Raw genomic sequence first — 15,320 nt, forward strand, 5'->3', positions numbered from 1 at the left:
CTGCTCTTGAAAACCTAATTTACATGGATTGAATTTTATTTTAAATAATAAGAAATAAATTATGAATTTCTTTTAAAAAAAAAGCCTGCTTTTATTTTGGAAAAGATTTTTACAATGAAAATCGACCACAGACTAAGTTTTAATAATTTAAAAACTTGACACACGCGTTTTGGCTGATTAACATCACTCGATAACTTTCAAACAAACAATAAAAGTAGTGATTGCTTTTCTGATTTAGAGAAGGGGGACTACTGCCAAAACTTCCACTTTTAAGTCTGTTCAGTTTCGACTATAAGGCACATTTTAAAATGACTGACAAACTGGTTTAATTTATTGAAAGCTGGCTGCAATGTGTAAATACACTCAATTTCAGAATTCAAATTTTGGTGACGTCAGGTTAAATATTTCTATTCAAAAAATGACTTAATCGATATAAACGATTAATCTTTATTGTTTTTAATCGTATCAATAATTTAACCTTCTTCCCTTCTCCCTCACCTGTTTCTATCTCCGCAACCGCATTCTAGGTTACTTTCTTATTTGTTGATTTAGGATAGGTTTTGGAAAAATCGTCTGTCTGAATGTAGTTTGTTCCAAAGGAGGGTGACATCCATGGGATTTTAAAAATCAGTTGATTTGGTTACATGAAGTTGTGTGAATTGTGATATAAGTTTTTATACTTTGAAGCTTCAAAGCAATTTGGATTACCTTTTAAACTAGTTAAAATATTGTAAGTTTTCAATTTCATTTATTTTCACTTAATACATAGTAGAAAAAAATTTCTAAAATTTTTTCTTTAAAACCTATTTTATAATTTTTTCCAATGATGTAAAAATAAACTTAAATTGTAATTTGGTACACAATTTAATAATGTATAAAATTGTCTGCCTTCTAGACGAACATTAGCTTTGAAAAGTATTATTTATCGTAATAAAATTATTATATTGTCACATTGTGGTGATATTAATTTAATCTGCCCGCACGAAATTTATATTTTCACACTTTCTTTTATTTATAAACTCTTAAGATATAATCTTTTGTCACTTTCTGTGTTTACAGGAAACAATGTCATATTGACTTTGTTTTTCGAAAATTGCTTTGGATATTTTGAACTCTTATTCTATAGGTATTTTTATTTTAAATATTTTATGAGGCTTTATAATAAAAAACTATAGAAACAGTTATAAATTAAACAATTTTATGAATGTTTATAAAATATAGAGCTTTTGTAAGTTCAACCCTTGTAAAAAAGTAATAATGTTATAACAAAGTTGATTTTACAACCTAAATTATTTTATTTCTTAACTTCTCTCGCTTGCTTATAAGTTTTTTTGATTAAGTTCAAACAGGTCTAGACAGCATAAGGTATCTTACTTGTAAACATTTTGAACAACTCCTCTCTATTCTATGTAAATTTCTTTAATTTATCTATTCTATGCATTAATTATAGAACTAACTTCGATTTACACTAAATAAACTTCTGCTGCCTTATATTTTTTACATCAAATAGATCTAGATCATTAGAAAATTTTGCTACCATTAAGCCGCCATAGATTTTCATACTGTTCAACTTCATTTAGATTTAGGCAAAATGTCACTCTTGAAATTTTTTTGGCTGCCATGAAGTTATGTCTATTTTTAACAGTCATTAAAAAGTTTTACTTTAATTTTCAGATAGAGAATTTATTATACTGTAAATAGTATGCTACACTTATATACAACAGTAATTTATAAATCTTTTTAAATTTTGTCATTCACTATATTTTCTCTAAGATTAAATGTATAATAAACCATTTAACAATATGCCGGGCAAACCATACATATTTTATGTTGAATGACTGTTTAGTACTAGTGTTAGCTGACTGCACAGAGAAAAATTTCGTCTTGCTAGAGCAGGGTTTGTAATATACTTTTGAACAATAATTAATTTATGTATTTTAGTTTTTAGGGCTAAAAGTTTTTTTAAAAATACGCATAAATCACTTAATATAAAGTATTAAATGACGTGAAGTAGTGTGCATTTATTATATATAAAAGTTGTTTACTAAATTTAAAGTATACTTTTTTATTAACATTTACAATTTTAACTATGTAAGCAAACAATCTAAAAACAGTAGCTATCCTTTAATTCATTTTACATTCACTACATTTTATATGCTACACATAGTAAATTACAGATATAATTTATCATTGTGGATGTATATAATAATTCATGTAATTTATTGATACGGACCTGGTTAACAAGATTCTAATAAACTTTAAAATATATCAATAATGACTGAACATTAAATAAATAATTTCGCCCACATGAAAGATTTTTTGATTCAATGTCAATAGTCCGATGTTTCATTCTTATCAAGATTCTTCTTATTTTTGATTCATAAATTGGGTTTAAGATAAATCATGAAGTATTTTTACTTAAAAGTTTCTTTGCGAAAAAAATATGTTGGCATTCCATCTGAGAATTCATGTTCCACTTTACATTATTCATATTTTCTTTTTATTCTCAAAATCTCTAACAGTGCAACAGACAAGATGTCTGCAACCTCTGTGCACATAACTCAGCCTTTCTTTCTTTTTTTTCCTTCTTTTTTTACCATTTTTAGACATATAAAACAATCGAAAAATATCTTAGATTTTTATTATTGTGAGACTGGAGTAAGAAAAATTAAATTTTTTTTAAAAATAATTACAATTTGGTCTCATTTTTTTTATTGGCCATTTTGTTAAGAAAAGGATTTGATCTGAAAAACGTGGTGTATCAATTTTAGAAGAATGCTTTTTGAGCAATATGTATATTTTTATAAATATGTAACTTAAATTTATAACTATCAACAAAGATATTTAATCTAAAATTTTTGGTAAATCATTAATAAGACATAATAGCAAGGAAATGTTTGTGTATAACTAGTCTGTCTATTGAAAGAGCTCACATCGCCATATGTTTGGCAATGGGAGTTCTTCTTGGTTTCATATGTCACAGTAAACAGAATAATGATATATTTAAAAAAGAAAAGGGTAACAGAATAAAAAAAATACTTCAAAGGGAAAAATATGTACATATATATGTATATTTATAAATATATATAGAGAGAGCCCTTTCATTCATAAGATACTTCCGCGGTCACAGTGGCCGAGTATTAATGATTTAACAGGGGTCTGTTTAGAGGAAATTTTGGTTCGTTAACAGACCCTTTACAAAATTTATCTTTTAAACGGACCCTTCACAAATTTGTTTATCTTCATTATTGTTTTGTTAATCAAATAAACCATTCCCCGGGAGAACAAAAAAAAGAGGGTTCGAAACAAACTAAGTTTTCGAAGTTCCCCTATGTTTGAATCCCAAATGTAGTATTCTAAAGAAATATTTCTACTTTTACAAACATCGTGTGCGCATTTTTATTGATATTAAATTATAAATTTTTGTTTTTTTTGTAAATAAATAATTGATCAATTTATATTTATTCATAAAATTAATTAATTGAATATTATGTAAATGAAAATTAATTTCTGGCAATTTTTTAAATAAAATATTATAAATTTAAGAATTGTTTAAGTTTATTTAATGCGTAACACATTATAAGTGATACATTACTAAGTTGTGTTGTTATATGTCAATTGAAATTATTAAAAATGTGAGTGATTTTGTTTCCATTATTTGTCCGAAATGAATATTCTGTGTTGAGCAGTATAGGCTAAATACCAAATAACAGGACCCCATTTGCACAAATTCACAAAAGCAGAACCCTGGTTGAAAAAATGTAACTTAACGTGTATTTTATATTCACAAATTATGAATAGTTTTTTTTTACAATTTTACAAAAACAGGACCTTTCACAAAGTGTCTGTACAGACCCCTGTTTAACCAATTTGTGACCAGAGTTTCTGCTGAAGCTTCAGCTGCTATACATATTGGGCTTCAGCATAGAACGCCCAAAAAATGTTTATGCTAATATTTTATCTCCATACACTTTAATTTTCTTAGTTTCATACAACATTTTCAGCTAGCTTAGTGTTAATCAAATGAAGTGAGATTAATTAACCTTGTTTTTAATAGAATGATAACCTTGTTTTAATAGAATGGGAATTATTAACGTAGTAGACATTTTATTATGTATACAAAGGATTATTACTTTCACACCCACCTTAAATCTAAATTCTAAACTTTTTTCTTCTTCATAATTAAAAGTCATACAATTTATTCTAAGTTATAAAGAATAAATTTTATGATTTTAATGATATAGAAAAAATATTTAGAGTTTAAATTTAGGGTTGTTGTGCAAGGGCAACGAGCACCTTCCTCATATTTTGGTTTATAAAAAACATTAAAAATTCCATTTTTTATTATTATTTAATTTTCTGATAATTCTTTGCATGCTGTATAATCCTGAGTTACTGTTAATAATCTGGATCAATGACTATGAAATTAGTTAAATTTGGGTGACAGATTAATGTATTAAAAAAAACGAAAGCTGAAATGTTATAACTATTAAATAAAATATAATATTAAAATAAGCTTCCTAGAGCTACCAATTATGTGCACAACTGCCCTAGTAGATAGATAAACGAAGAGTGACCCAAAATGTCAGAATTTCAAACTTTAGCAAACTTAACATATTTTATATAATTTTAAAGCTTAAATTGTATTTAGTTAATACCTTTATTTTTAACTCATAACTCTGGTTTCATTTTTCACAGAACTAAGGTCTTATTTAAATATTCTATTTTAATATTTATAATAAGATATTTTCAGCATTTAACCTATTTTGGTTATTTTTGGTAACATAATATACAGAAATAATAATTCTTTGGAATTTTTTTTGTTGTTGGTGATTTTAGAATATTAATTGGCTGATTGTTTGTTCCACTTGTGACAAAAATTTAGCAAAGATAAATTTTTTGTTAAAATAAATCGATATTTAAAAAAAAAAAAAATTCCTGATCCTTTTATCGCTGTTAGTAACAAATTAAATAACTTGAACAATTTTTTTCAAAGCATGCAGTTTTTTAAAAAAATGGATGTTGCAGGCTTAACATTTTGTGTAACGGAAGTAACATATTTACGTTGCTGCGTCCGCATCAAATCCAGAACTTGGATTAAGAAAAAAATAAAGTAAATGGCACTCAGATATAAACATTCAAATATATTTGAGAGAGACCAAACTCTTTTATTTCTAAACTTTTGTTCTTTTTAATTATTTCAAATTTCCTTTTTATATATCGTTTAGAATGTATTATATTTATAAGGTAGATATTTTCAGATGAAATGTTTATAATATTTTGAAAAGAAATTGCATTTTAAATATTGGCAGTATTATTTGGTGGTAAGGCTTGTAATTAATGATGGTCCGTTGGTCCAAGACCATTAAAATGCGACTCAGACCACCATAAAATAATTAGCAGTGGCTCCCAGACTAGCAATCATTGATGTTTTGCTGTTTTTGATTTTCGATATTCGGTTTCATGTTTTTGTCACAGAATTGCATATTCCAGTTTCTCACAAAATTGCATATTCCAGTCTCAATATTGCATACTTTGCATGTTGATGCAAACTTTTTGGTTTTCTTCACAAAATTGCATATTTCATGATAACTGTGGCATTACACAAACTCTGTATTATAATTTTTTTTTTATATAAATTCACTTTAACTTAACCAATAAAGACAGGTATATGGACCAGTGATAATTTGTACAGACTAGTTGTATCTTTAAGTTACACAGGTCCTTCAGACCAGTGGCTAAATTTTTAAAAGTTTCTACTCTTTATGTTGAATTGATTAAATATTTAAATTTGGCGGCAGAAAAGTTTCTAAATAGCAAGAAATATGAACGCTTTTCTTCTTTCCTTTTAATGTAAAATTGAAGACTATATAAGTTCTAAAATTTTTAATGAGCTACGAAATTTTGACTACAAATAAAGATAAGGAAAATAATTTTATTATATTTTTGTAAAAATAGTGACATTTATGGGTTATATTATTATTCCATGCAGCTGTTCTGAATTCAATTTAACAATCGCTAAAACATCAAAGTGTTTTAACCTTATCGAAATTTCTATTTCTTGAACATAGTTACAAAAAAATAGAGCAACATCTTTACTTTCGAGAATGCAAAAATCAGATAAGAGATGTAGATTTTAGTGAGCTTTAGTATTATGCAACTGCAAAGCGAAGTACAAAGTGCTCACTGGACAAATGTCTAGTATGCCATGAACACAGCAGTTGCATACAATGTATGAGGAATATACCTATTCAAATAGAATACTCTCAGATCCTTTGCCTTATGACTATTCATAGATCTGAGAAAAACTGCCCGATCCTCATATGTCAGTATTTTTTTTTTTTTTTTTTTTTGATGGTGCAGTATAGCATCTTTAACAACGGGCAGAAAAATTTGAATATTGTTTTAGGAAAAACTTAACTTTTCTGATCTTTCTCCAAAATAAAGTTCATTGCGGCATTGTGAATTTCTTTCGTAACAATTAAAATATATGTATTTTTTTCTTATTTAATCGTAAACATAATCAAAAAACGAACGTCTTCATAAATCTTTTAAGTAATAATTTTTTTTTTTTTATGAGCGAAGTATACGAAAAATATTTGTTTTACTCAGAAATTTGTTCATAAAATTCGTTCTTGCTTATCAAATATGTTCATTAAATCATAAAAGCTGTTTATCTTTAATTATAAATCATTTTCCTTTCGTAATCTTTTATTAGCTAATCTTTATCTTATTTCCAGAAGATTAATCTTCTTATTAATCTTCTTTCGTTACTGACGTTAATATGCCCTACTGGTATTATGGTAATTGGTGCAGTTTTGATAAGAATTCTACAGCGGGTTTTCCGTAATTTCAGAAATTATTTTTTTCAGTGGTAGCAGAGATAGTGTATTAATACTATAAGATTTATAAATATTTTAGTAGTAAATTAAAAGTCAGATCGAGAAATGCCCACGCTCCAAAAATCTTATCAAGTTCTAATAAGAATTCTATTTTTTTTTTTTTAAAAAAATTTCAGCTTTAGTTGGCTGTAACTGATAAATGTATTTTTAACCAAACTCTGAAGGGTTATGTAATATATTGAAGGGTTATGTTATGTAATATGTTCCAAATATACTAGTGTAGGTATAAAATATTATATTGATATATTTGCTGATTATTAAGACGGCACCAATACTTAGCAGTTTTCATACTGATACTTTAGAAATAAGCGTTTTACGGTCCTCGAAAGGGATATGTACATTAGAAAGTTACTTGATTGTGCAATAGCATCAAGCGAAGTGATACTAAATACATTTTATTTTTGTTCTAATGGGTTCTAACTACAAGCAACGGGTTTTGCTTACTTCAATAACGCAAAGCCACCAAAAAGGGCAAGAAAGTGGAAGAACCAGGAAAGTGATATTTTCAGAACTAAAAAAAAAGTTGAATCCGAACTATTTTATTACCAGTTTATTAGAAAGAGGGACAAATATTTCTTTTTTGTTTATTTACCCCTTCCTAATTTGAAATAAAAATCATACGTGCATACTGAAAACTGATATTACTTATGTTAAGATTTGAGTGAAGGCAAAAACAGTTCTGTAACATTAAACATATCCGTATTGATACAACCACTTTTTTATTTTCTCTGATTCATTAATTCTCCTAAAAATTTCACTTACCTGGTTCTTCCACCAAGTTCTTTAATTGTAATGGTATATGATTTTCAGTTTTGAGCATGATTTCGTAGTGTTTCTCAATACTGATTTATGAATTTTTTAATCTCCCCGTGTGAAGAACGGGTATTCAGCTAGTAATATAATAATTAAAAAGTTAGTAGCATCGTTTTAAAATAACATGCTGTACGGCATACACTTGACGATAGTACTTAATAATTTAATTATCATTTAATCAAATAGCATTTTGAGAAATGCTTAGAAATATTTTTTCATTCCTATTGTTAATTATTCACTCAACAAAACATATTGATGCTGTAAATCCAACCAATTTTTTTTATTTTTGAAAAATGTTGGCCTGAATATAATTTTTACTGTAAATAAAAGTTAATGAAATTCTGTGTTTATTTTCACATTATCTTGATCAATTAAGTTTTTAGTGATAGACAAAACAAATTATTGAATATTATCTGCAACTAAGATTCCGTGGGTCGTTGACCTCCGCAGGAGAAATTTGTCGTAATATTGTCGAATAAAGATACCTAAATCAAATTTTGATTCCATTCGAGCCACGTGTGAGTGGGGCAAGCACGACAACGTTGTATTTGAGTTCACTGTTATGTTTGCGGGCCAAACATGTACCTGAAGGCTCTCCCTCCCTGTATCCAACCTCTGGCTGTTTCCCACTGTTGTACGAGAGAAAAGAGGTACGCACATTCCTTTCCTCTATCGTCTGACATTGCAAGTTTTTCTTGGTTTTCTTTTTTTTTTCTTCATCGTCCCTTATTAGCAGCAAAGCACACACATGAGATTTGGAACTGGTTTTCTTTTTGTTCGTATTAGTAAAAACTTTAACCTCCCGCTTGTTTCAGTTTTGTTTTCCGCTTATTATATTGTTATGGAAAAAATGTTGTTGATCGCGCATTGGGTTGTATTTCTGACATTCTTTATGTATTTCTAATTTAATCAGCAGCATCCAAAATAATTCATTTCAGTTAATTTTCTTTTAGTTTTCTTTCTATATGATTGTTTTTTTTTATCGGTAATCACCTGTTTCTTAATATAATATATTGATTATTAATATAATATAATATATTGATTATTAATATAATATAATATATTGATTATTAATATAATATAATATATTGATATGGTGATTGAGTTGTCCAGTATAGAAATGCTAACACGATATACTTTTTGTGAAATCTGAGACTTTTTTATATTTATTATTAACTGTCGGAAATTTTGTGAACATATATATTCTTTTTAAGATTTATCAAGATTCTTTTTTTTTTTTTTTTAGAATGAAATGTAAAAAATTCAGTAAAACGAAAACTATTTTAATTATGTAATGCTATATCATGTTTTGTAACTTTGATGCACAGTGTGAAAAAAGAAAAAGTACAGTGTAAGAAAAAGTAGAAAATTATTCTGAATAACTTATGATTTTATGATCGGATTTTTGTGAATTTAAATTTAATGGTTCGGATGTGTGACGATATTTTAAGTTACGAAATCAGGCTTAAAAAAATAGAACAGAATAAACAAACCTTTTTTCGATATATTTTAACTACATTACTTCTTTAAAATCGATGTCGGAATAACTAGTCTACCAATCTTAAGTATTTTTCTTAAGAATATCATAAAAATTTTTTATAGTTATTTGTGAAGAATTGTTATTATTGATAGTTTTAATTATTCTTATTGATCCGTGGTGGCTCAATGGATAGAGCACTCGCCTCCCAATGAGGCGAACCGGGCTCGAATCCCAACGATGGCATTGTTGATATGAATTCGCACCCGGCTCGCACCAACCACAGGTACTGATCTAAAATATCCTCAGTGGTAGACCGTGGGATTAGTCTCTTTAACGTCAGACTAACCATGGGAGGTTTTCGTAGTTTTCTTTCTCATGCAACGCAAATGCGGGTTAGTTCAGCAAAAAGACCTCCACAAAGGCAAATTTTTCCCAATACTTGATCCAGGAGTTCCCTTGTCTTCCGGATTGAGTTCAAAATTACAAGGTTATCGAATTGAACATCGATTGTCATAAACCACAAAGATAGGATCAGTTGTTCAACGACTGTAATAAAATAAAATTATTTCTACAGATGCTCATGTCTAGAGCCCATGACTGAAAATATTGCATATCTATTCAATTTTAAGCTACGTTACGTAACACTAAAATGTCCAAAATATCCCATTTTCTAGTTGTTATTCGGCACTGGGATTTTCCCACCGCATAAACGTATACTTTGCTTATCGAGTGTTTAGTGTTGTTTACTTTTGCTGCGGATGTGCTTAGCGTTGTTTACTTCAGCGATTTCAAAACAGCTCAATTATTGTATAACCATAAAAATAATTTTGTTAAGCACTTAATTTTAATAGCAATAACTATCATTTTAAGTTTCTAATGAGAATATTTTAACAAAAATGTTTTTCTCAAAGTTTGCCTTGATATTGTTGCTTTACAAGTTATAAATATTAAGATTTCCCTAAACATTGTTTAGATGGCTCTAATTTGTCTTGTCCTTTTAGTATCGTATAAGCTACTTATGGGGAAATTTGCTATAAAGGGGTGTCGGAATTTTTTTAATTGCATCAATCCAAATTTCGAGACCTATCCGTACAATAATTACAGACACAAACATTGTTCTAATTAGTCTTGTTCTTTCAGTATCGTATAAGCTACTTATGGGGAAATTTGCTAATGGTTTCATGAAATAAACCCTCTTGTAAAGGGGTGTCGGAATTATTTTTAATTGCACCAATCCAAACTTGGAAGCCTATCCGTACAATAATTACAGACTCATAATACCATCCCGAACTTTCGCAACTCTCCATTATATTTCATTAATTTTTTTCCCCTTCGTAACTATCCCTTCTCCATGACGCTCATTCAGTCATGCATAACAACAGCAGATCTTATGTCCTTCATTAGCAAGTTTTCAACGATGGTGACTTCAGTTCCATTTATTTAAGTAACCCGAAACAACTCTACAAGATTATCCGCTTGTTTGACACGTCCGTCCTTGGCATTGCTTTTTTCTTCTTTTCTGTATTTAACTTGCGGACAATGGTTGTGGTCAACTGCTGCATTATGGCGGGAAACTGCTACGCAATCATTCGCTGTTGTTGTTTGACGAGCCGTATCATGGGGTCACCTGGACTTAATTTCTGTAAAAATAATTGCTCGACTCCATTGTAGTGGCAAATCGTGTTATAGGGAGAAACCGTTACTGCTAATCTAAGAGGCTTTTGATTGCGAGGCTGTATTCATAGATGGATTATTATTTGTTGCTGTTAATTGATCGGATATATTTAGAGACGTGTTCATTCTGTGCCAGTGATTAAATTAACAAGTAGTAATTGTAATTTTAAATACCCGATAGCCATGAGTTAATTGTAGGTATGTGTGCCGTTTAATTTAAACGGTTTAATTTATTCCGTTAAATTTTGCGCAGATGGAATGTATGGGAAGAAGACTTGGATTATTTTGGTTTTTACTAATTGCTTACGATGTCGCTTTTTTTCCGTGTCCGGAAAGCAGCAAAAAAGTTATTCATTCAATTTTATCCATTTGAAATGTTTAAATCGGGAGCCGATTTTTATAATTTATAATATTTTACAAGAGATACTCAGTCATCCTGAATGTAGGAAATATGCCCTTGGTACAATGATGTACTATGATATAAAAAATACTGTCTTAAAAGTTACATTGTTCGCGGATAAGGGGAAAGAATGTCGGAAAGTCTGTAACGTAAATTTCTTTGAGATTTGAGTTATTTGACTTAGTCTACCTTTTAGACCAGTGGTTACCAACTGGCGGGACGCATGCGGCCCGCGAAGCCATTTTTTGTGACCCGCGAGCTAAATTGTATTAGTTGTCATTTCTTTTTGTGGACAATTTTCGTAAAAAAATCCATATTGGTTTAAAATACTTTTCTCGTTAAAAAAAAACAACCTAATTTCTTAGTTTCTGCGAAATTTAAAATAACAAAGGTGCAAAAAAATTTATTTCTCAGGTTTTGCATCCAAGAAAATGTTTATTCAAATACAAAAATAATCATGTATGTTGCACTTTTTTATTTAGTTTTTTTTTTTTTTTTTTGTATTTTGCGAATATACTTTAGCATATAATTTGCGAAATGTCAGAAATTTTCTTGAAGAAATTCTCCGATTAAACTTTGTGAAACAACTCATTTTGGACGAAATTATTTACATCTGTAAATTTTAAATATAAATATCTATTCTCTGGTGGTTGCAGCAGACAAATCTCAATTCTCTCATTGAACATTTTGTGTGGTACTATGTAAGTTTTAATACCAAACTTTTTAAAGTTTTATATCTTAACAATTAGATATCTGTTGCACATTAATTCTTTAATATGCAATTATATATTTTAAAAAAATCTACTTATTTTAATTTGCAATTAGATACTTTTGTTTTGTACAAACTGATGAAAATCTGACAGTAATATTTATGTTCCTTCGGTTATAAAAGAGTCATATATAAAATTTTGATAAAGTTGCGGCCTGCCATTTGACTGATGTTTGTAATTGTGGCCCCCGCCCTCATGTAAGTTGGAAACCCCTGTTTTAGACAAAGACGTTTTATTTTTTTTTTGTATGTTAAAGTAACATTTGCCCAATTTTTTTTTGCAGAACTTATCTTTGGGGGAATTTTTTTTTGTGCTTTAATTTAGCATGAAAATTTTGTTAAAGGTTAATAATTTATTCATTTTTGTGTATTACAGAACATTTTAATGGCAAAAAATACGTGAAGTACTAGTTTATACATCATACATCTCATAGCGCTATAATACTTGGACTTTTAAGCTGTTGGTTTATTATCAAAAGTGGACAAATAGCCAGCTAAAGAGTTTTTTTGCGATCTAAGAAAAATTCTGATTAAAAAATAATACATAAATACTACATAAAGGTTAAATTAATTTGAGCGAACCTCTTTAACAGTGTTCCTTTGGAGCCTAAGCAATTGCCCATTTCTGGTAAATAGTATTTTTTATTTTCAATTTTTTTACAATAAAAGTTGATATACTTTCATAACTCGTAAACTTTGGTGAGGCTTCCGCTAGATTCAATTCCATTTAACCTTGAACTTCTATTGACTCCTTGTAAATTTGATTGACTGTTCTAGGCTGTCCTCTCAATGTTGGTTACATTTAATCTGAAACTGCTACGGAAGTAAATTTAAAAGCATGTCCTTGAACATAAAGTAACTCTTTAAAGTCTAGGTTCGCTATGAACTTTTTATCATTAATTTATTATTTGTTTAAAAAATCTGGAATTAAAATACGTAGTATCTTATTTTGCTCCATACTAAGTAAAGGGGCCGTAAAAATTTCATTTTTTATGAATGTTTTATTTTTAGACCTAAATCAGAATAAAAAAATAGTATAATTTTTAAAAAATTTTTTAACACATTAAATAGGTATGACTTAAAATATATAATTCATTTTAAAACTTAAAACATGTTGCCTTTTTTAGAAAATTAATTTTTTTTTTTTTACCGTGTGCTTATAAGGTTTGAAATATCAATTCTAAAGATACTAGCCACACTAAACGTTTTGTTGGCCACTATTTTCACGAAACTATTTTCATAAAAATGAAACCAAAACCTAAAACCATAGATTGAAAAATGTAAACATATCTACTGCGAAGTAATAATAATATTAAGTTAAAAAATAACTTTGCCATAAGGTTTCAATGTTCTCGTGTAATCAAAGGTCATTAAAATAAGAAAATTGTACTATCAAAAATGTTTTCATACTTACAATATTTCATATTTTTAAACAGTTTTTATTTTGGCCAGAAAATACAACCTGTCAGTTTTGTAGCCCTCGTGTCAAATTCTGTAATCTTAAATTTTTGTTTCTATAGATTCTAACTCAGCTACTTACTCGCCAGCCTTAAATATTTGGTTGCCAATGGCGAGCGGTTGATTGTAAATTTCGCTCCTTGGCCTGTACAGCATTCCAGTTGAAATCAGAACTCTTGTGTTGATCCAATCGAGGGACTCCAAAGAGTGTATTTCCATTCATTTCTTCCTGTACATGTCAGCAAATCTTCTGACGTTCCTGAGTATCTGAGACAAATTGCTCTTGAATTGATCAACAGCATTCCGAGCGAGGCAACTCTTATTTATACAGATGGCAGTAGGAATGCCGATTCTTGTTCTGGCAGTGGTGTCTTCGTCAGATCCAATCACAGCTCTTACCATATCAAGTTGAGAAATCCTAATCACTGCTTTGTCTTTCGCAGCGAGCTGATCGCTATAGATGCTGGATTGGGCGCTGTGCTTACTTTACCTGGATCAAATGACATCTGGATTTTGAGCGATAGTAGGAGTGCAATCCAGCACCTTTCGGATTGGCATGGGGTGGGTGACAGTGATGGAGTTTCAATTTTAAACAAGCTGAAGACCCTTTCTTTCTCCCATAATATACACTTGCAATGGAACCCATCTCATGTCGATGTTGAGGATAATGAGATTGCAGACTCCTTGGCTAAGAGCGGAACTGATCTGCCCCTGCATTCTTCGGCATCTCTGACTTTCTCGGAGCTCCACTCCCGTTTTAACAGCCTTCGTGGTCCTGTGGCCCCTCCTGTTCATCATTGGCTTGGCCAAAGAATACCAAGTCCATTCAATTGTTCGCCAAGATCATTGGTATCAGTGCAACCGCGCAGGTGGCAGCCTGACCCTTCAGTGCAGTAGGCGGGATCAGACGGTTATATCAAGATTTCGAAGCGGTCACCTAAGAACTATGTTGTTCAGTAATGGTTCAAGAGTTTTCCCTGTTTGCACTAAGTGTAACGACAAGCTACTCCTGAACATATACTTCAATGCCTAAATATCTCTAAAGTGGACCTCTTTTCAGATCCACTTTTTGTTACAGACTTACTCAGAGTCTCTGGAGTCATGGACTTGGTTTAGCTCCGCTAACCGTGTGGGCCAGCAACAACAGTTGAAATCAATATAAACAATACCCCATAAAATATTGTTAGTTCCACGATCCCAAAATTATGAGTGCAAAATTTAATTTCCTTCTATTTATTTAATTATTTTATGAAATTTAGTTCGGAAATATATACCTACGGTTTTTGAAAACTAATATTAAATTAAAATTAAAATTTCTAAAATCTAGCAATGTCTCAAATTTAAAACTCTAATATTTTAGTTAAAACTATGTTAGTTTAATGTATGAAAAACTGAAAGGAATGAATTATTTATATTATTATGCTATATTTATAATATTCTGTTACGAAAAACGAATTTTTTTTATTTCTTCAGTGCCCCTAAAGCAGTGTTTCTTAACCTTTTTGATATAATGGACCCCTTTTAAAAATTTTTAAGAAGTCACGGACCACCCCCCTGTGAAAAAAAATAATTGCAAAAAACATCAATTATTAGAAAACATTTAATTTTATTATTTTAATAGTATACAAAATTTTTTAAATTAAAATTTTTAATGTGAAGGTTGCTGCTGCTTTTCCTTAATTAATAAATTTAATTGGGGGATGGTTTTCGACAAAGCAATGTGTATATCATGTTCAATATTCAATCGATTTCGATGTTATATTTTTATTGTCACAAGTGTGGAAAATCCCGCTTCGCAAAGATACACAGTAGCAAACGGAATTA

At 29.4% G+C, this 15,320-nt stretch overlaps 1 protein-coding gene across 3 annotated transcripts in view; it reads left to right on the forward strand.

The window, feature by feature from the left end:
• The first annotated feature begins 488 nt into the window (after positions 1-488).
• Positions 489-15,320, forward strand: part of RASSF8 (ras association domain-containing protein 8) — a 71,172-nt gene continuing 56,340 nt past the window's right edge. Inside the window, exon 1 of one of the 3 annotated variants that reach the window (XM_016058302.5) lies at positions 489-730. The gene's annotated coding sequence lies outside the window, so the exon portion shown is untranslated. The remainder of the gene's footprint in view (positions 731-15,320) is intronic. The other 2 variants (XM_016058305.5, XM_043050532.3) reach the window with 2 other exon arrangements.

The sequence above is a fragment of the Parasteatoda tepidariorum genome, chromosome 10, assembly GCF_982258835.1.
Source record: "Parasteatoda tepidariorum strain Cologne lab strain chromosome 10, Ptep-v5.0, whole genome shotgun sequence".
Classification (NCBI taxonomy): Eukaryota; Metazoa; Arthropoda; class Arachnida; order Araneae; family Theridiidae; genus Parasteatoda; species Parasteatoda tepidariorum.